Raw genomic sequence first — 20,594 nt, 5'->3', positions numbered from 1 at the left:
GGAGCCCCGCCTGGATCTGCTGCTGGGCACTCGCCGGCTGCCAGGCGGCCTGGGCTGGGGACTTGCCCTCCACCTCCGGCCGTCCGCTTCCTCCTTGCCTGGAGGTGAGCCGCACCTGCTCTGAAACCTGGAGTTACGGGGGGTGGGGGTGGGGGAGAGTGGGGGACGGGAGGTGAGGGATGAGGGTCGTGCCCATTTACTGCTCTCTGCTGTCACCTCTTTCCTTCCTGAGAGGACCGGGCTTTTCGTTTGTTTGCAGGGATGAAGTTGCCCGCCCCGAGAAGCTGGCCGAGAGAGGATGTGTGGCTTTGCTGGCTTTGAGGGGATGCTTTCTGCACTCCTGTGTTTTGAGGGTTCTGAAGGACTTTGCGGCGCTTTTCTGGAGTGCCAGGCTTGAGGACCTGGGGCCGAGGGGAGTTTTCACCAAGGGCAGGGGACCGGGGAAGCCCTGCCAGTGGGGTTTGGAGAGCCGGCACTGCCGCCGAGGGCTTCCAGCTCCCCCTTCGCCACTCCCCAGTGTGTACAAACCCTTTCCTTTGCACTCAGCGTCCTGATAAGGCCCCGGGGACTTGCCAAGCCAGTGTGTGGTGTCGCTTGGCATCCTTTTGGCAAAACATGGACGTGAATTAGGAAGAAAAAGAATGTGTACTTAGGGAAGAGGTGGGTTGGTGATCTAGAAAATTAGAAAAGACAGAGTTAATGTACTCCTTTTGGGAGATGTTCATCAGCTGGCTGAAGCACTACTACTGTGTGTTTTGAAGTTTGAGATTATCGTTGATATACAGCCAAGAAAGATAAATAGGAGTGATGAGATTTTTTTTCCCTGCTTTTGGGAGAACTGTACTTAATAATGCCAAAAATGTACAGGGGATGTCATTGGTAGCTGTACTGGGTGTTTATCTTCCCCTTTAGTGTTCCAGAAAGTCCATCCTCTTAATGAAAATCAATGAGGGGAAGGAAGCAACATTTCTGACCTACTTTGAGTGATTATGTTGAGGAGGATGTGAGCAGTGAATACTGTTTTAGGAAGATTGCTAGGAATCAGGGTGATGGGTCATTTTATTTTAATGTAACAAAAATGGGTTAGTTAATATCCCCTCTGGGAAGCAAGACCAGACCTTGTTCCTTTGTGTCACTTTTGAATTTTACCCAGGCTCGAATTATAGAATATCTGCATTCTAGACCTCATCCATCATCCATATATTTCACCTTCCTCTCCCACAGTCTCAGTCCTAGGACAGACTGAAATGAAAGAGATTCAGATCAAAGGCATGTATACCAGCACACAGTAGTGTTATAATTGGGGAAATCAGGGCAAGAGCTCAGCGAACAGCTGTGTTTAATTTCAGAGTTTATTAGGATAATTAGTTGTTTAATCTGTGTTCTGTCACCTGGGAATAGTCCATTCTTCCAGGCTTCCAGAAAAAGCCCACTTCTTGGTCATCTTCAGATTGAGTAGTTGTAACAGGACAAACTGAAAACCTTGCCTCCAGCCCCTAGTCCCAATTATGCAAAACATTTTTTTTTCCTTAAGTGAAAAGTCAGATTCTTGTAAAATTAATTCTTAGTGATGGAGGCTTTACTTGAAACAGGTGAAAGTGAGGGCTAGTGAGGGGGTGGTGGCCACTAGAGCTAGACCAATCCTTTAGGTGAGCACATGTTCTGTCCATGCAGACCCGGACAGAATGGAGTTTGCACCCTGAGACAGATATAGTGAAACCAGAGGCAGGGGGTTGACTGAAGGTCCCAGAAGGCTGTGTTCAGTTAATTATAGTGAGTTTACAAATTTCACTTGACTCAGTTCCTTGATGTTTCAAGTTCGAATTGATGGGAATAAATAAAATGATAGGAGGATGCTCCTGAACATGCCTGTGGCTTGTGTTTTTAGAAATGGTGACGCGCAGATCCAGTTATGTTCTGATGACTGACGAACAGTTAGTAGATGTTTAACTGGGAGTTAGGGGTTCCTTTGGCCGGGCCAGGGGGCTGAATCTGCTCTTTGGCCTCTGGTCTAACCCACTGAGCTAATTTATAGAATTGATTATTGTTTCTCTCTAACTTTGTTGTTTTTTTTTTTTTTGGCTTTTTTTTTTTAAATTTTATTTTATTTTTAAACTTTACAATATTGTGTTAGTTTTGCCAAATATCGAAATGAATCCGCCACAGGTATACATGTGTTCCCCATCTAACTTTGTTTTTAAGAGGAATGTGAGAATGGAGGAGTTTTTCAGGCTTTGAGGGTAAGAGTTGGCTGGTGCTTATGTGTGGGGAGGGGCCTTCCTGTGAGATAACAGCTATGGAATGTGGGCCAAACTCTTATAAATAAAGATGTAACACTAAAAAGTAACGTTTTGTGTCCACGCCTGCCTGTTAATCCCTTTCCACTCTTTATTAACAGAAAAGGAATGCCCCACATAAGGGATAGCACCATGTGGTGGGGAGGACAGTGAGAGCCCTGAAAGTGAGGGAGGGGCATGAGGCTGGAAACTAAAGCCGGCTCTTAATGACAAGGAGAGGATGTCGAAGGGAAAATCTGCAGGTAATTCTAGTACTGTACTAGAATAGCCAGTACTTTCAGCCTCATCCTCATTTATCAGTATTTTTATAAAAAATCATCGTATTTAACTAAATCACATAGACTCTCATTTTCCTTGCCTAGTTTTGGCAGAGGAGAAGCAGAGAAAGCTGGCCTGGGAAGAATCTTTTTATGATCCCCTGAGTTCGCAATAGAGTGGCTGGGACACGTGCAAAGTTTCACTTAAGATTCTTTGCAGAGGATTGGACTCTGGGTGAAACTCATATAATACAGCTTCCTTTGTCAAAGTCATTGATTATGGAGCAGAGAAGGGGAGAAAAGTGATTCCTTTGGAATGCTCAGCTGGGGATCCAGTCAGTAGGGTGGACTCACAAGCGCAGACAGAAAGAGGAGACAGTAATAACAGTACAGTCAGTGTGCCAGCAGTTGAAGGACACCAGTAGGATGTGACTTTGATAAATGGCGTTTAAATTAAAACAACAACAACAAAAAACAGTGAGGACTAAACATCAGAAAGTATAGAATTAATTTTCTTCAAGCTATTTAAGGGGGAACTTAAAAGGATAAATATCTTCTAGGTTTCTGGGTATCTGCTTTACATTTGTAAAATGATAGTGATAAAAAGAGATCTGCCTGTCTCAATTGTGAGCATGAATATGAGTTAAAAGTATGAGTTAAAGGAAACTTTATAAATATATGAAAGTTGATGATTGCTAGCTGAGTAGACCTTGATCCTGATGTTTCAGGAAGGGTCTACAGAGAAACTTTAGAGGTTCAGAGAAAATAGTCTTATCCAAGAATTGAATACAATGGAATTTTTGACTCATTAATGGGACTGCCAGAGGAACAAAAAGATAAAAGCCAACAGATGATTCAGAGTTGGAGTAAGGTATTAGAAGAGAGAGTGTATGAGAAAAAAGTGCATAAAAAGAACAGAACTAACTGAATTATGTATGCATTATTTAAATTTGGAAAATTAAATCACAAACTCGCTTGATTCTTACTTCACTGTTCTACATTCCTACATAATATAATTTTTCTGGTTTCTCTGAATCCTGATTGAATCATGACTTTTTGGCCAATGGTTTTTATTCCACCATTACTGAGTTTAAACCGTTACTGTGCCAGGAAAAATGTCAGCTGATGTGAAATTCCAAATTAAAAAAGTAAAATTTAATTGGGTAAGGATGAGTCAGATATGGAAACTAACAATTGCGGTGATTTGTCGCCATGAAAGAAGAAAGGGGCCGTAAATCTAGTGGAAAGGATCAAAAAAGGCCCTGCAGAAGAGGTGAAGGAGTCTGGAAAGATGAGTAGGAGTTTGCCAAGCAAACAAGGGTCAGATGTGAGGTTGGGCTAGTTTGGGGGAAGACATTTTTGATGTAGAGCGCAGATTGAAAATGAGCAGCTCAGAACAGTTCCTCTCTAATCGGATATAACCAGAGTGCTGCATGCTCTGAGGAGCCTGATGAGAGATGAGCCTGAGAGGCAGACAGAAGCTGATCACAGAGGACCTTCCATCCTGCTAAGAAGCTGCTCTTCATTTGGTAGGTGATGGGAAGCCATAGAAGGATTTAAAAATCACGGGTAACAAAATATAGTTTGGCAACAGTATGGAGGTCACATAGGAGTGGGACATAGAAAGAGGTGAGGCCTGCCAGAAGCAGTTGTAAGCGTCCAGGTAAAGGATGACAGAACCTCAATTGAGGAGTAGTTGTGAAGATGGAAAGAGGGAAGGTAGAACTGCCTGTAGGTAGATGTGGAGGGTGAGGGAATGGAAGGTTCTGCTTTGTCTAGAGGCTGGTGCCTCCAGCCTCCATGAGGAGGAGTATGAGGAAGAGGAGGTAAGCAGCTTGGTTCTGGAGAGCCAACCTTTCAAGGGTTGGCCTAGGCAGTTAGGTGGCAGGCCCTTTGGCTCAGGCCGTGGTCTAGGCTGGAGTGGAGACATGGAGCTCACCTGAATGAAAGGCATGGTTGACACTGCTGGGTTGCATGAGATCATCCAAGGAGTGAGCACAAGAAGTGAAAGATCGAACTTGGGTTTTACTGACGTTAAAGGGGGCAGAAACTGAGAAGTACCCAAAGGAAACAGATAAGGAATAGCGGGTTTCAGGGAAACACAATAGTGTGGAATTAGGGGGAAAAGGAGAAGTGCCTTTGATGAAGGAGGGGGTTGGTTGTAGTGTCAGTGGTCCAAAGAAATTCAAATAAGATGAGACCCGAAAAGAGAAGTTTAAATTTGACGGTTAGCTCACTGGTGCTCTTGCCCGAGTGGTTCCTGTGGAGTGGTGGGATGGTACCAACTGGCAGGTGGGGAGGTAGTGATGGCATGTATGCATGCTAAGTTGCTTCAGTTGTATCCAACTCCGTGCGACCCCATGGACTGCAGCCTACCATCTCCTCTGTCCATGGGATTCTCTAGGCAAGAATACTGGAGTGGGTTGCCATGCCCTCCTCCAGGGGATCTTCCTGACCCAGGGATCAAAGCTGCATTTCTGATGATTACTTTCATTGGCAGGGGGGTTCTTTACCACTGGCGCCACCTGGGAAGCCCTATAGCGATGGAGTGGAGTTTTATCATTATAGTATTCTAAGATTTGCTAAGAAATTGGGTCATTCATGTCAGAAGTCAGAAGACTTGTAAATGGTCCTGTTTTCTGTTTGAGACTTTGATGGGAATAGTTGAGAAATAACCTTTAACCTTTCTGTAGGAAGTCTCTGAAGGTCATGGGCTGTGGGTTAAGGGCCTAGGGAGTGTAAAGCCACACTGTCACTGAAGAAGTTAGGACTTGGCTTCTGTTTTCAAGCAGTGAACATAATTAATCTTGCGTGCTATGCTTGTGAAGGTGAATTTTCCATTTCAAGTTCTTATGCTCAGAACCATTTCTCATGTTTTAGGCAAATGTGAGCAAGTATTCACACCATCAATATTTACAATGTAAAACCAAGAGTTGACAGATCTGTGAAGTGTCATATTTTAGCACAAGGGATAGAAATAGAGCATAGTATAGAGTGGCACGTTTTCCTATCAGAGTGTATTCTTTAGCAGTGCCTTGGATCCTAGAATAATTCTTGCTTATGGCAAAAAAAAGTTAAATTTTGGTGGTCGTCTCCTTCTCCCTGAAGAAAGTGTTAGTTGCTCAGTTGTGTCTGTCTCTTTGAGACCCCATGAGCTGTAGCCCACCAGGCTCCTCTGTCTATGGGATTCTTCAGACAAGAATACTGGAGTGGGTTGCCATTTCCTTCTCCAGGGGATCTTCTCAACCCAGGGATCAAACCTGGGTCTCATGCATTGCAGATTCTTTATCATCTGAGCCACTGGGGAAGCGCCCCCCTGAAGAAACCAAGGATAATTCTTATCCCTTTTTGCCTTTCTTAATTGAAGTTATATGTAATATTTCAACATTAAACACATTTATTATGTACTCATGTACCAGGTACTAGCAGTAAAATGTTGAATAAAATGTGTGGTCTTCCCCACGTTGAGCTTTATAATCTCATGTGGGCAGACTCAAAGCAACACTGTATATCAGGTAATTACATTTGTCATAAGTTGTGATGGGAACTGTGTGCAGTGGGTGTACATAGCCTTTTTAGTCTGGTTGGAGTGGGAGGGATTCCCCAAAAAAGAGATTTTTAAGCTGAGACCCACAGCATGAGTACGAGGCTGTGGGTGGTGATGAAAGGGCATCTCATCCAGAGGAAACCATTTACTCCTGGATCAGTTCCTATGACCTGCTTCCCAGTGGCCCAGGTGGTGAGGAATTCGCCTGCCAAGCAGGAGATGCAGGTTGGGTCCCTGGGTCAGGAAGATCCCCTGGAGAAGGAAATGGAAAACCACTCCAGTAGTCTTGCCTGGGAAATCCCAGGGATTTAGGAATCTGGTGGGCTGCAGTTCATGGGATCACAAGAGCCAGACTCGACTTCGCAACTAAACCACCACCATGTCTAACCCTTCCTAGAGTACTAAACACAGACAGACTTTTCACTGTTCCAGCCTGTTGCTTGCTCTGGGGCATCCATACCCTGTTCTACAAAATCTTCACACACACAGACCTATCCTGCAAGGCTGGGTGAGTTGTACCCAGCCGTGGGGCCACATAAGAGTGGGAGTCCATGCAGTGATCAGGGTGCCCAGCCAGCTGCCCTGACACAGGTCTGTATCCATCCAGAGGAAAGAGGGCCTTTGTCTGCGTCATATGCCCAGAGCCGGTTCCATTTTCTGAGTCACTCAGAGGTGCATGAATGCCTTACCAGAGGCTCTGAACACCTGCCCCTCCAACCCACCCAACATGAGATAGACTCATTAGGGCAGGCATTTCATCCTATTCAGCAAATGGTGATTAACTGTCTTCTTGTTTAAGGCACTTTAGGGGTTTTAGAAATGAGTAAGGTACAGGTCCTCTTCTCTGGGGGCACTAATCACTGCCTTGAAAATATTATAGAGTGAGTGACTTCCACTCTTTTCAGCTATAAAAAGGAATTGATCTTTATAACACATTTAATCCTAATTGACACCTTCTCTTAATTGTACCAGATTTAAGACTCTGAAACAAAAGCCCAGGGATCAGAATATATTGAAGTTTATTCTCAAGTCAATTTACAGCTCTGGAATTCAGGATGTTATTTAACCTATTTAAAACTTCACTTTTATTAGGTTCTTTCCCCTTAGTCCATGGCTCTCAAAATGTGATCCTAACACTAGGACTGTCAATATTCCCCAGGCACTTGTTAGAAATACAGGTTATTGGATCCTGCACACACCCTCCTGAATCAGAAACTCTGAGTTTGAGGCCCAGCAATCTGTTACAACCAGCCCTGTACGGGATTATGAGGCAGGCTAAAGGTGGAGACCACTGCCCTAGGTATAAAGTGAGGAATACAGTTTAATTGTCTGAAACCCAGGGACCTGTTTTGTTGTTAGAATTTCTTCAACTGTAACTCTTGCTAACTTCCTGCTTCTGCAGGGCATCTTTGTTACTGTTGTTTAGTTGCTAAATTGTGCCTACTCTCTGCAACCCCATGGATGGTAGCACGCCAGACTCCTCAGTCTTTGGGATTTTTCAGGCAAGAGTACTGGAGTAGGTAACCATTTCCTTTTCCAGGGGATCTTCCTGATCAGGGATCAAACTTGTGTCCCCTCCATCGGCAGGCAGATTCTTTACCACTGAGTCACCAGGGAGGCCCACTTAGGGATATCTAACATTAATGTTTTAGCACACTTCCTACCTATATATTTTCTTTTCCTTTTTAGCTATAAGTGAGTGCATAGTTTATGTAGATATTGTATCTTTTTCTCTCTTATTTAAGCATTTCCCAATGATATTAATGTTTCTTTATAGGTATTTTTTGTAATATTTATAAAATATTTTAATATATGATATATTGCAAAATATAGCATCATTTGAGTATCTGCCATTGTCTACTTATGAGCCTTTTACTTCAGCCTTTCATTGAAAATGCCCTTTCCCAGCTCCACAATGACCTCCTCTTTGCTATAATAAGTTCAGCGGTCATTCCTTAGCTTTCCCTGCCTTATTATATCACTGGACCAAGCTGAGTGCTCCGTCACCACTGAAACGCCTACTTGGCTTCAGGCATCCTGTGCTCCTGGTTTTTTCTTATTCCACTCCAACCCTTCTCAGTCTTTGCCAGTTCTTCCTCACGTCCCTGATTTCTTTACGTTGGGACTTTCCTGCTTCAACCCTTAACCCCCTTATTTTTTCTGTCACCCTGCCTCCTCACACTCTGGGTGATGTCATACAGTTTTTTGGTTTTAAATGCCATATGCCAATGGACCTCTCTCAGTTCCCATCTCCTGCGTGGCCATCTTGTGGCTTCGTGACAAGCACAGCCTGGATGCCTCTGCTTGGGTTAGTGCCTCAAACCTGACACGTCTGAAACTGAGCCCCTGCTCTTGCCCGCTCCAGCTCCTGCGTGGGCTTCCCCAGGTTTTGACTGGCAAGTCCTCCCTTTCAGTGACTCAGGCCTCGACATCTGGAGTCTCCCCTGACTTCTTGTCCTCCCATGTCTCACATCCAATCCATTGGCAAACTCTCGGGCTCTGCTTCTGAAGAGCCAGAGTCCGAGCTTCTCACCCCTTGGCCTGCTGGACCACACCACCAGAGGACCTCGCCTGGATGATGGCTGTTGTTTCCCATCTTGAGGTCCAGTTTGATCTCAGCAGAGCAGTCAAGAGATCCCATTAAAACATGTGTTATCTTTTGCTCAGAGCTCTTCTCAGGCTTCATTCAGAATCAGAGATCTGATGGTGGCTTGCAGGGCCCAACATGATCTGGCCTCCGTTAAGCCTGTCATGTCATCTTACTATTCCCCCCATTCTTCATTCAACTTCAGCCTCCCCGTTCTCTTTGCTTTTTGCAGAACGTGTTGTGGAAGCTTTTCTCAGGGCTTCTGCCCTGGTTCTTCCTTTGCTTGCAGCTCTCTTCTCAGATATCTGCTTGTCTTTCTCCCTCACGTCCTTGAGGTTTCTACTCAGTTGTCATCTTCTCAGTCAGGCCTTCCCTGGTCCCCTACTTAAACTTGCAGCCATCTCTCTATCCCCATTTCATGCTTTTATTTTTCTCCGTATCACTTTTCAGCATCCATCATAATATACATTTAAATTATTTAGTGTTTATGACCCCACTCTTAGTAACTATAAGTTCCATAAAGACAAGGCAATCCCTCCCTCCATCCCTTTCTTCCTACTTCTTTTCAAAGATAAGCTACTGCACTCCAGTATTCTTGCCTGGAGAATTCCATGGATAGAGGAGCCTGGCAGACTACAGTCCATAGAATTGCAAAGAGTTAGACACGAATTAGTAACTGGACACACACATACTGTATCCTTAGCACCTCAAACAGTGCCTAGCACTGTGTCAAACAAATGAGTAAATTTAATTTTGATTGTTTTTAATTCTTTGTAGTATGAAAATACATAAACAACAATATAAAGAACAACACAAACCACTGAATTCCTGATTATTGAAGATATTATCAAATTGCCTCAGAAATCTTAGATTGAAGGATGTGAACTATACTGTACTAAACAATAGTGAAAAGTGTTATTGACTTATTATTTTTTAATGGAAGTATAGTTGATTTACAGGGTCATGTTACTTTCAGGTGTATAGCACAATGATTCAGCTATATATCGATATATTCTTTTCAGATTCTTTTCCCTTATAAGTTGTTACAAAATATTTAGTATAGTTCGCTGTGCTATAAGTTGGTCTTTGTCGGTTATCTGTTTTATTATAGTAGTGTGTGGGCTTCCCTGGTGGCTCAGACGGTAAATAATCTGCCTGCAATGCAGGAGACTTGGGTTCAATCCCTGAGTTAGGAGGATCCCCTGGAGGAGGACATGGCAACCCACTCCAGTGTCCTTGCCTGGAGAATCCCCCCGGACAGAGGAGCCTGGCCGCCACTGTCTGTGGGGTCACAGAGAGACGGACGTGACTGAGCAGCTAAGCTTGCATAGTAGTGTGTGTGTGTTAATCCCAACTCCCCAGTTCATCCTTCCTCTCCCCTTACACCTTCGGTAACCATAAGTTTTCTTTGCCTGTGAAAAATTATTAATATTAATTTGATGGTGGAAAAAGTTGTCTCACTGACATAATTTGCATTTCTTTAATCACTCTTGATGGTCAGTATTTTTTATGTGACTTAGCTTTTTGTATTTCACTTTTTGTGGAACTTCTGTTTAGGTGTTTTCACTTACTGTTTTTCTTACGTATATGGTGCTCTTAAAATGTACTAAGGATACCATATATACAGTACTTTGGAAATATATTTCCTTACATTTTTTTCCTGGCTACATGCTTTGAGATAATATAAAATCCAAAGAAAGTAATTATTCAGATAAGAAGTATGTATATGGAATTGCTTCCCTTAACATATAGCATAGGAATAAATTCTAATTAAAAAATCTAATGTTTGATACATAATACTGTATTAAATTCCTACATTATATGAAATCTTTCATGTGACTGACTGAGAAAAATCCTGAAACAACTGCAGAGTGACCAAGAATTCTTGAGTTTCGATTGACAGTCTTTATTCTAAGAGTGTTCTTTTGAAATTTCAAGACCACCCTACTTCATTCCCTGCTTATTCTTTTTCTGTGGCCATTCATGTGTTTATTTGTTCATGTGACATTTAATGCATTCAGACCATGTATTTCTCTCATCAGTGAACTAATAATATGGAAGTCTATGATTAGAGATGGGTTAAGTGCTGTGATGAAGTTGTGCAGAGTTTTATAGAAGCAGAGATGGGGGACTAAATCACACTAAGGAGTCCTGGTCTCAGAGAAGGTGCTTTCTGAGCTGTTTTGAAAGATTTCTGCAAGTGCTTTATAGTATGCACGGAGGCCAGCCTATCTTATTAGCCAAAGTAAACCGATTGTGTGACCACACAGAGGAGTTGAATCACACGACCACTTCACGGGCCGGAGTAAAGGTGAGTGACAGTGGCCAGAGGGAACTAGATGATGAGGAAGATGGGGCCTGAGGTTTTTGTGAGAAAAACTTTGCGGAATCATTGACATCAGATTAGACAGATTATTTTGTTTGTGAGTGGAGGAATATAAAAGGGGGTAATATTGGAGGCAGGAAGTTCAGTTAGGAAGCTCTCACCTCTCCCATGAGGAGGAAAAAAAAAGTCAGAGCTAAGCAAGTGGTCAAAGGGGGAGGCTAGGAGATGGATTTGACAGCTGAGTGATCAATTTCAGTCTACCACAACTTCTAGGGGTTTTGCCTTGGGCTACTTGGTAGACACTCTACCTTTCATTGAGATTGAAAATGTAAGAGGTGAATAGGGTGCTGGGAGAAAGAGGATGAGTTCATTATTGGCATCCTCAGTTTAAAGTGCCCGAGGGACAGCCAAGCAGTGCTCTCCCAGAGACAGCTGAATGTTTGCGAGTGCATCCGAGAGGCGACTTGGGAGCCAGGGGGCACATAGTAAGAGGTGATTGAAGCCAGTGGTGGTGATGAGGTCACCTAGGCTGTGAGCACCGTGTGTTGAGGGCGGTGCTCAGGGAAACACCAGCATTTAGAGGCAAGCAGGGGAAGAAGCGATTGAGAATGAGACTGAAAAAGCACAGAAGCTGACTGAGGGTCAAAGGGTTAGGTGACCAGTCGATCTGCAGTATGATACAGGCGCATGATTCTTGATGTTTGGCTAGACGTTTGAAATATCATATCCCTGTGGACAAGATGCAGAAAGAAAGAAAAGAAAGTGAAGTCGTTCAGTCGTGTCCGACTCTTTGCGACCCCATGGACTGTAGCCTATCAGGCTCCTCCATCCATGGGATTTTCCAGGCAAGAGTGCTGGATGGATTGCCATTTCCTTCTCCAGGGGATCTTCCTGACCCATGAATCAAACCCAGGTCTCCCGCATTGCAGGCAGATGCTTTACTGTCTGAACCAATGCAGAAGTATATGCTGAATGATAGTATATCTAGGAAGAGTCTTGGATACATGAACAAATGTACCCTGAGGTTATTAATTCAAGGATTTAATGATAAACTGGAGGAAGGTTTCTAATGTAATAACCTTTGGTCTTAGTCTCTGGTCTCTGTCCTGTTACTGTTCTACTTTGACTGTTGAAACAGTAGTTTGGTTTTGAGAAGGCTTAACCAAAATTTGTAAAGTCAGAAAGCTGAGAAAGATGCCTAATGAGTTGGAAAACAGAATTGGGATTCAGATGATTGCAAAAGGCTAGAGTAATGGGCAAGCATAATTGTTTTAAATGTGGACTGTCCTTTTTGGTTCTGAAATTTAGATATTCAAGTATAAGATGAGGAATTCTTGCTTAAAAGTGCTTTTGAAGCCACAAATGTCATGCGGCTGCCAAAAGCAGTGATGGGCAGGCAGAAGGATTCTTTGGTTCTACTAATATAGGCAGAGTGCTTGGCTCATAGAAAGTGGACATTTAACAGGTCAGTAATACAACTTATGTGGCTTCCCAGATAGCTCAGTTGGTAAAGAATCTGCCTGCAATGCAGGAGACCTCGGTTCGATTCTTGGGTTGGGAAGATCCCCTGGAGAAGGGATAGGCTACCCACTCCAGTATTCTTGGGCTTCTCTTATGGCTCAGCTGGTAAAGAATGCGCCTGCAATGTGGGAGACCTGGGTTCGATCCCTGGTTTGAGAAGATCTCCTGGAGAAGGGAAAGGCTACCCACTCCAGAATACTGGCCTGGAGAATTCCACGGACTATATAGTCCATGGAGTTGCAAAGAGTTGGACACCACTGAATGACTTTCACTTAGGGTTTCCCTGATAGCTCAGTTGGTAAAGAATCTGCTTGCAATGCGGGAGACCTGGGTTGGATCACTGGGTTGGGAAGATCCCTTGGAGAAGGGAAAGGTTACCCACTCCAGTATTCTGGCCTGGAGAATTCCATGGAATTGCAAAGTTGGACACGACTGAGCGACTTTCACTTCACTTTCAATACAACTTAGATGCAATATTTGAAGAGGGACATTGGAGTAGGGTGATGTTAGTTTAAGGTGTAAATTAGGAAGATGAACTATTTGGAGAGTGTCTCCAAATACTTGATGATGGGTCAAAGGAGCTGAGGCTGTTTAGCTTGAAGAAGACTTAAGGGGACCATAGTAGTAAGCCTCAAGTAACAGTCAGTGTAGTCACGCATAAGAGGTATTGGTGTAATGCTCACTTAGAGGACAAGATTAGGCTTAGTGCTGATAGAAGAATGCACAATTTAATTCATCCAAGAAGATGTTTGATATCTATAGAACCATGTGCTGCTACTTTTAACTCTGAAAGTTGCAGAGTTTTTTTGTTTTTGTTTTTGTTTTTTTTTAGGACAGACTGTTGTCTTGGGTCACGTCTGTGTGGAACCATGAATTCTGGTTTACTGCACTGCATCTATGTTACTGTGGGCTTTACTGGTGGCTTAGGAGGTTAAGAATCCTCCTGCAATGCAGGAGACATGAGTTCCATCCCTGGGTTGGGAAGATCTCCTGGAGAAGGAAGTGGCAACCCACTCCAGTGTTCTTGCCTGGGAAATCCCATGGACAGAAGAGCCTAGCTGGCTACAGTCCATGGTGTAGCAAAAGGTTGGACAGTACTGAGTGACTAACACTTAGATTCAGTTCAGTTCAGTCACTTAGTCATGTCCGACTCTGCGATCCCATGGACTGCAGCACACCAGGCCTCCTTGTCCATCACCAACTCCTGGAGCTGGCTCAAACTCGTCCATTGAGTCGGTGATGCCATCCAACCATCTCATCCTCTGTTGTCTCTTCCTCCTCCTGCCTTCAATCTTTCCCAGCATCAGAGTCTTTTCAAATGAGTCAGTTCTTGTATCAGGTGGTCAAAGTATCAGAGTTTTAGCTTCAGCATCAGTCCTTCCAATGAATATTCAGGACTGCTTTCCTTTAGGATGGACTGGTTGGATCTCCTTGCAGTCCAAGGGATTCTCAGGAGTCTTCTCCAACACCAGATTTCAAAAGTATCAATTCTTCGGTGCTCAGCTTTCTTTACAGCCCAACTCTGACATCCATACATGACTGCTGGAAAAACCATAGCTTTGACTAGATGGACGTTTGTTGGCAGAGTAATGTCTCTGCTTTTTAATATGCTGTCTAGGTTTGTCATACCTTTTCTTCCAAGGAGGAAGCATCTTTTAATATCATGGCTGCAGTCTGTGGTAGATTTAAGGGGCAGTTCAATGAATGTGTGTGCATTGCTACTGTAACAAATGAGAAGATAAATCTTTCTCCTTGGTGGTTTAATCTTAGGACACATTCTTTCTTAATCTTTCATCCTTAGCAGTGTATTCTAATATTGCTACATTGTAAACATAAAGCAATGCCCTTTGGTGTTTAATCTAACACCTTAAAGTTGAGAACAGGAAGAACTGGCCATTTGAAATATAAGTTTACCCCTGACTTCTATGTGATAATTCTTGGGCATATCAGTAATGCATACTAGGAGAAAATTTAAGCCAAAATAATCAGTTGATGCTTAAGTAGATCTGAACTTGGTATGCTAGAAAGTGCTTCACTATCTAAATAGCAGGTAAATGCTAACACCACTTGCTTTAACATTTTTTTATGGTTTCACATTTCCCATTTGACCTTTTTAAAATTAAAAGCAGTGTATGTATAACATTTTAGAAAAGTGAAGTAATAAAACCATCCTTAATCCCACCAAATAAGCACACCACTCTGAAAATTTTAGCATTTGTAATAGGAATAACACATATTTCTCTGCATGTATTTCCTTATGAATTTACATGTATGTTGACAAAATGGGAATAGTCTGTACATACAGTTGGTGATCTTTTTTTTTTTTTTGCATTTAATAATATGCTGTGAGTTTACTGCCACATTTTAATTCAACTAAAATTTTATTCAGTGCTGTTGTCAGGTAAATCTTTGACTTTATTCTTTGAAAAGCCAGTTTTCACAAATAATATTTGAACAATCCATAATCCATCCTTTCTCCATTGATTTGTTTTCTATGCCAAATAGGCATATATATTCTTTATAATCTATTGTTTTATGTATAACATATGAGGCATATTATATAAGCACACAAACATTTATTTGATTCCTTTTGGGCTACTTTATATCTGTTGGATATTTTTGTACCAAGATTGCTCACAGAGATTTATAATACAATTTTATATAACATTTTTTGCTTTTCTCTCAGGTTTCTCAACTGTTCTCACTCCATTTAGTCTTCCAGTTCAATTTCAGAATACTTCTGAAAATTAAAAAAAAAATTCTCCCTGGAATTTTCTCTTGGATTCTGTTGAATTTCTTCATTTATTTGGGAAGAAAAAGTCATCTTTTCAGAATTATCTTCATATTTGAGGGCAGAATCTGCTTCAGTGTTTGAAGCATTCTGTATTTTTCACCTGTACAGTCCTTGTATATCTGTTTTGTGTTACTATTTTCTGTGGCTGTTTCCCCTACCATTTTATCTTTTGATTTTCCCCTGATATATTGAAAAGCTAGTGTGTTTTGAAAATTAATTGTGTATCTAGTTTCTTACAGAGCAGTCTTGGTAATTCTAATATTTTGTCAGTTAATTATCTTCAATTTTCTTGGTAACAGTACCATTTATTGAGTAATTAAGTGTGTAAACACTTTACTTATATTAACAGCAATCCTCACAGCAGTCCATCCCTCTGCTTTTAGAGATGAAGAAACTGGAGGTGAAGGGCAATTAATACCTTGAAGAAGATGACAAAACTAGTGAGCCATGAGGCTGGGATGTATTTGTCTCCAGAGACCTCATTGAACCCCACAGCCTTATACTCTGCCTACCCAGGAGGCTGGTCTATACTTATAGCTCACGATAGCTGCTTCCAGGAGGCTACATACTGAATTGTATTAAAGGACACTGAGCAGCTACTTATAGATTTTTTGTCTTTTAGTCAATGATTGTCATTATTCTGTTTTCTCAAGGTAGTAATTGCCTTTTCCTCTGTTTCAGAAGTCCGTCATCCCCTCCAAGGCAGATATTAGTGTTGCACATGTCTTCACTGGGGGAGCTCCCTGTGCCACTCTCTGGGTCTCACCCTTGCACAGCTGGGTGCACAGTGGGTGGCCTCTGGTCCTCTTGCCTCGGGATGAGGGTTCTGTGCAGCGATCCTGGGCCAGCTCCTGCTGTCAGACAAACTTTCTTTCTATGCTGTGCTGATCAACTGAGGGGATCTCATTCTGCTATATGAGATTCTCAATTAGAAAAATGTTTTTAGAATTTTTAAGTAGCAGAGCTGTCTGTAGTATTTCCATAGCAAGCAGCACATGGCAGGCACTGGACCTTGAGTATGTCTTGCTACTGTCTTCATCTGTGTGTACTGAGAATAAAGAATGGAGATGAAATCGGGGGTGAGGCATATTGTTCTGATGATATCTTCAACCACAAATAAAAGGCACAACTCGGTTGTAAAAACAGTATATACCGAAGACGATTGAGAAGAAAAATCAATGGACCACTGTTCTATCATTTTACCACAACTATTTAAATGTTTTTATTCCTCTTTTTTTAAAGACTTGTGTCAGAGTTATATGAGTCAGACATTGTTCTAAGTGTTTAGGCATATTCATGCATTTAAAAATAATCATCTTTTATTAGTCTGTTCATTGTTCATATGTAAATGATACTGCTTTAAAGTGTTATTCAGATATTTTATGAGAAGATTGAACAACTGCCTCAAACTTTTAAAAAAATTTATTGAAGGTTAATTGAAGTACACTAAATGACAGACATTGGAAGTATACAGTTTGGTCAGTTTTGACATATATGTACACTCATGAAACTGTCAGTATAATCAAGATAGCCATTTCCTATAGCCCCAAAGGCTTCCTGCTTCCACTTTGTAATCCAGCCCTTCCTCTGCCCTGTCCCCAGGCAGCCACTGATTTGCTTTCAGTCACTGCAGATTCACATGCTTTTTCTAGATTTTATAAAAGGGAATCATAGAAGCATGTACTTTTTTTTTTTTTTTTGATCTGGCTCTTTTTCACTCATAATGATTCTGAGATTGATTCCCACTGTGGTGAGTATCAATAGCTTGTCCCTTTTTATTGCTGAGTAGCATTCCATCGTATGACTCTGCCACATATGCCCATCTATTTTTAACATGACATAGTTCTAATCATAGCACTTGATATTCTCAAGCTCTGGTATGATAATGTAATCTATGAATATCAAGAACTCATTAGTGAGGACTCCAAATAGGTTGTTTATAAAGTGCAGCAGCAGCAGCAGCCTGAAATGTAAATGTGAGCACTCAGGGACTTTCAGCTTCCTGAGATATTCTGGGAGTTAATTTAGTTTTCTGTTTTACTCAGTGCTTAGCGCTATTTCAGACAAATCTTGATTTTCGGGGAGAGCTAATCATTGAGTTAGATCAGCTTGTTGGAACTGCTTCCACTTGCCTGCCTGTCTGCCTATAGATCATTTCACGGTCAGTTAACTGAATGCATGTCTCTCAGAGTGCAGGTGAAAAAGGTGGATCTTCCACCACTCATTCGGAGGCTAAAATAAGGACTTTTACTTATTTATTTTTCACTCATGGTGATGAGCATTTGTGGACCATCTGGATAGTGAGAGAAGTCTTTGTGTTCATTTGGAAGGATAATTCAATATATGGATTACGAGTTGAAATGTTATTTATTTATTTAGTTACTTTCCACAAGGGGCACCTGAGCTCCTTACGAGGTCAACAGACTCAACAGCAGTCCTTGGAATTATATTTCTGTAAGCATAAATCTAGCAAGGTAGCTAAGTTTCACTGTATTTTTTTTGTGTGTGTGTGTGTAATTTTGGTTGACTAACATGTTTGTGTTGAGAATAAGGTAAGAATTCTTTTAGAGTAATAGTGGCTCTGAAAACTGTCTTTTTTTTCCTCCGGAAGGACAAAGGTACTGACATGAGCGATGACCGTGAGACAGGCTACCTTGTCCCGTGTAGGGTTATTTTCTTTGTGGCAGCAGGTGAGGACTTTGGTAGGACAGAGAATGAATGTGACTCACTTGACTTCCTTGACTGCAAGTTTTGCGTCTCCATGGTGGACACAGAGAAAGGTAGGCTAGTCCTTAACCTGACCTTCTTTTTCAGTTATGACTTGTTTTTGACCTTCCCTTCAAAGCTAGGCTCCTTACCTTTATTTCTTTAATTTCCTACTCTCTATTCAACTCACTGTAGTCTGGCTTTTATCTCAATCATTTCCCTAAATGTCTTGTTATGTAATCATCTCCTAATTACCAGTGGTTTCTTTAATCCTCATCCTACTCTTTTTCTCTGTAGCATTAAACCCTCTTTTCTAGGTTGCTCCTCTCTTGCTGTCTGAGATACTTCTGAAATTTTGTATTACTCTATCGTAGATCCTGTTTCTTTAGCTAGCTACTCCTCTGTTACTCCTTTGTAAATGCTGGTTATTCCCAGGTTTTTGCATTTGATCTTTCTCTTTTTACACTGTTCTTGCCATCTTTCAATGATCTTACCCATATTTTACTTTATAATCCTTATTTTCTTTAAATAGAAGTAATACATTCTTACTATAAACAATTTGAGTGTTTTGAACAAGAAAAAAGATACCTGCAGTCCCACTATGGAGAACCAGTGTTAATATTTTTCATCCAACTGCCTGTCTTACCTACAACCTTTGTTTAAATGACTATTTTTTTTTTTTGCCTCTTGGGAAATTTAAATTTTATTTTATTTTTAAACTTTACATAATTGTATTAGTTTTGCCAAATATCAAAATGAATAAATCCAACCTTCAGTGCTTGATTCTCCATCAAGTTCCAAAAGCACATTGACAACTCCTTCAGAAATACCTCTGGTAGGATATCCTCAACTATTTAAAATTAAAAACATCTCAAACCAAATTCATTATCTTCCCCTCTACTTGAAACTAGTTTTTCTTCTTGCTTTCATTTTTGATTGGTTGATAGTAATTGACCTGAATTCATTGGTTCTCTTCTCATCTCTAAACTCCAGGTGGATCCAATTAGTCAAAAAATAATTATTTTAATATCATATAAGGCTCTTTATCATGTGGCCTGAGGTGACCTCTCTAGCTTTCTCTTTCTGCCTTTTACTCCCATTTCACCCCTTTTATTCTGTGATCTAACCACAGTTCTCAATTTCCAGAGATTATCATGCACTTCCATTCGTGGATGCTTTGCTCATGGCTATGTCTGAAAAACCATTTCTTCTCCTCAGTACAGCTAACTTTTAATTATTATTCAGAACATGGATTAAATGTCCTTGTTTGTGGCTGAAATATCCACTTCCCAGCAGAGTGAATCTACATGGGCTAAGATTTGTCCTGACCAAAGAAGAAGCCTAAATGCAAGGGCTCAATTATGATTGTTTGAAAATATATGACCATTTATTGTTTGAAAATAAATGAAGACCAGAGACTAGTCTTCAAGTGTGTTTCAAACAGCAGACCTGGGGCTAGTGAGTAGAGTTTATAGTGAGGAACATTTTTCTTTAGACTAAGGAAGAATTGTAACCTTTGAAGATACATCACAGTGAAAAGGACTTTATAGCTCTTTTACAGCTCTTTATCCATAAATGTAAACAAGCAATCACTTTAAATGACGGTTTTTCATGGATCCATTAATTTAATCAACATTGTTAATCACTTTGCCAACCACTGTGCCTGAGGTACACAGATAAAAAAAATCCTTTAAGGAGTTTATAATCTAATGTAATGGTTCTCAACCTGGCTGCACATGAGAATCACAGACTAATAACATGTTCCTAATTTAGTAGGGCCCACTCAATATGCCAGCAAATATGGAAAACTCAGCAGTGGCAGCAGGACTGGAAAAGGTCAGTTTTCATTCCAGTCCCAAAGAAAGGCAATGCCAAAGAATGCTCAAACTACCACACAATTGCACTCATCCTAGTAAAGTAATGCTTAAAATTCTCCAAGTCAGGCTTCAGCAGTACATGAACCGTGAACTTCCAGATGTTCAAGCTGGTTTTAGAAAAGGCAGAGGAACCAGAGATCAAATTGCCAACATATGCTGGATCGTCAAAAAATCAAGAGAGTTCCAGAAAAACATCTATTTCTGCTTTATTGACTATGCCAAAGCCTTTGACTCTGTGGATCACGATAAACTGTGGAAAATTCTGAAAGAGATGGGAATACCAGACCACCTGACCTGCCTCTTGAGAAATCTGTATGCAGGTCAGGAAGCAACAGTTAGAACTGGACATGAAACAACAGACTGTTTCCAAATAGGGAAAAGAGTACATCAGGGCTGTATATTGTTGCCCTGCTTGTTTAACTTCTGTGCAGAGTACATCATGTGAAATGCCAGGCTAGATGAAGCATCAGCTGGAATCAAGATTGCCGGGAGAAATATCAATAACTTCAGATATGCAGTTGACACCACCCTTATGGCAGAAAGTGAAGAGGAACTCAAAAGCCTCTTGATGAAAGTGAAAGTGGAGAGTGAAAAAGTTGGCTTAAAGCTCAACATTCAGAAAACTAAGATCATGGCATCTGATCTCATCACTTCATGGCAGATAGTTGGGGAAACAATGGAA

At 41.4% G+C, this 20,594-nt stretch overlaps 1 protein-coding gene across 1 annotated transcript in view; it reads left to right on the top strand.

Moving 5' to 3' along the window:
* The first annotated feature begins 6 nt into the window (after positions 1 to 6).
* Positions 7 to 20,594, top strand: part of KIAA1324L (KIAA1324-like ortholog) — a 220,012-nt gene continuing 199,424 nt past the window's right edge. Inside the window, exon 1 of the mRNA XM_010859123.1 lies at positions 7 to 104. The gene's annotated coding sequence lies outside the window, so the exon portion shown is untranslated. The remainder of the gene's footprint in view (positions 105 to 20,594) is intronic.

The sequence above is a fragment of the Bison bison genome, unplaced genomic scaffold, assembly GCF_000754665.1.
Source record: "Bison bison bison isolate TAMUID 2011002044 unplaced genomic scaffold, Bison_UMD1.0 scf7180017864454, whole genome shotgun sequence".
NCBI classification, from domain to species: domain Eukaryota; kingdom Metazoa; phylum Chordata; class Mammalia; order Artiodactyla; family Bovidae; genus Bison; species Bison bison.
Note: the sequence above shows the minus strand (reverse complement) of the source record. Positions and strands in the feature narration are given on the sequence as shown.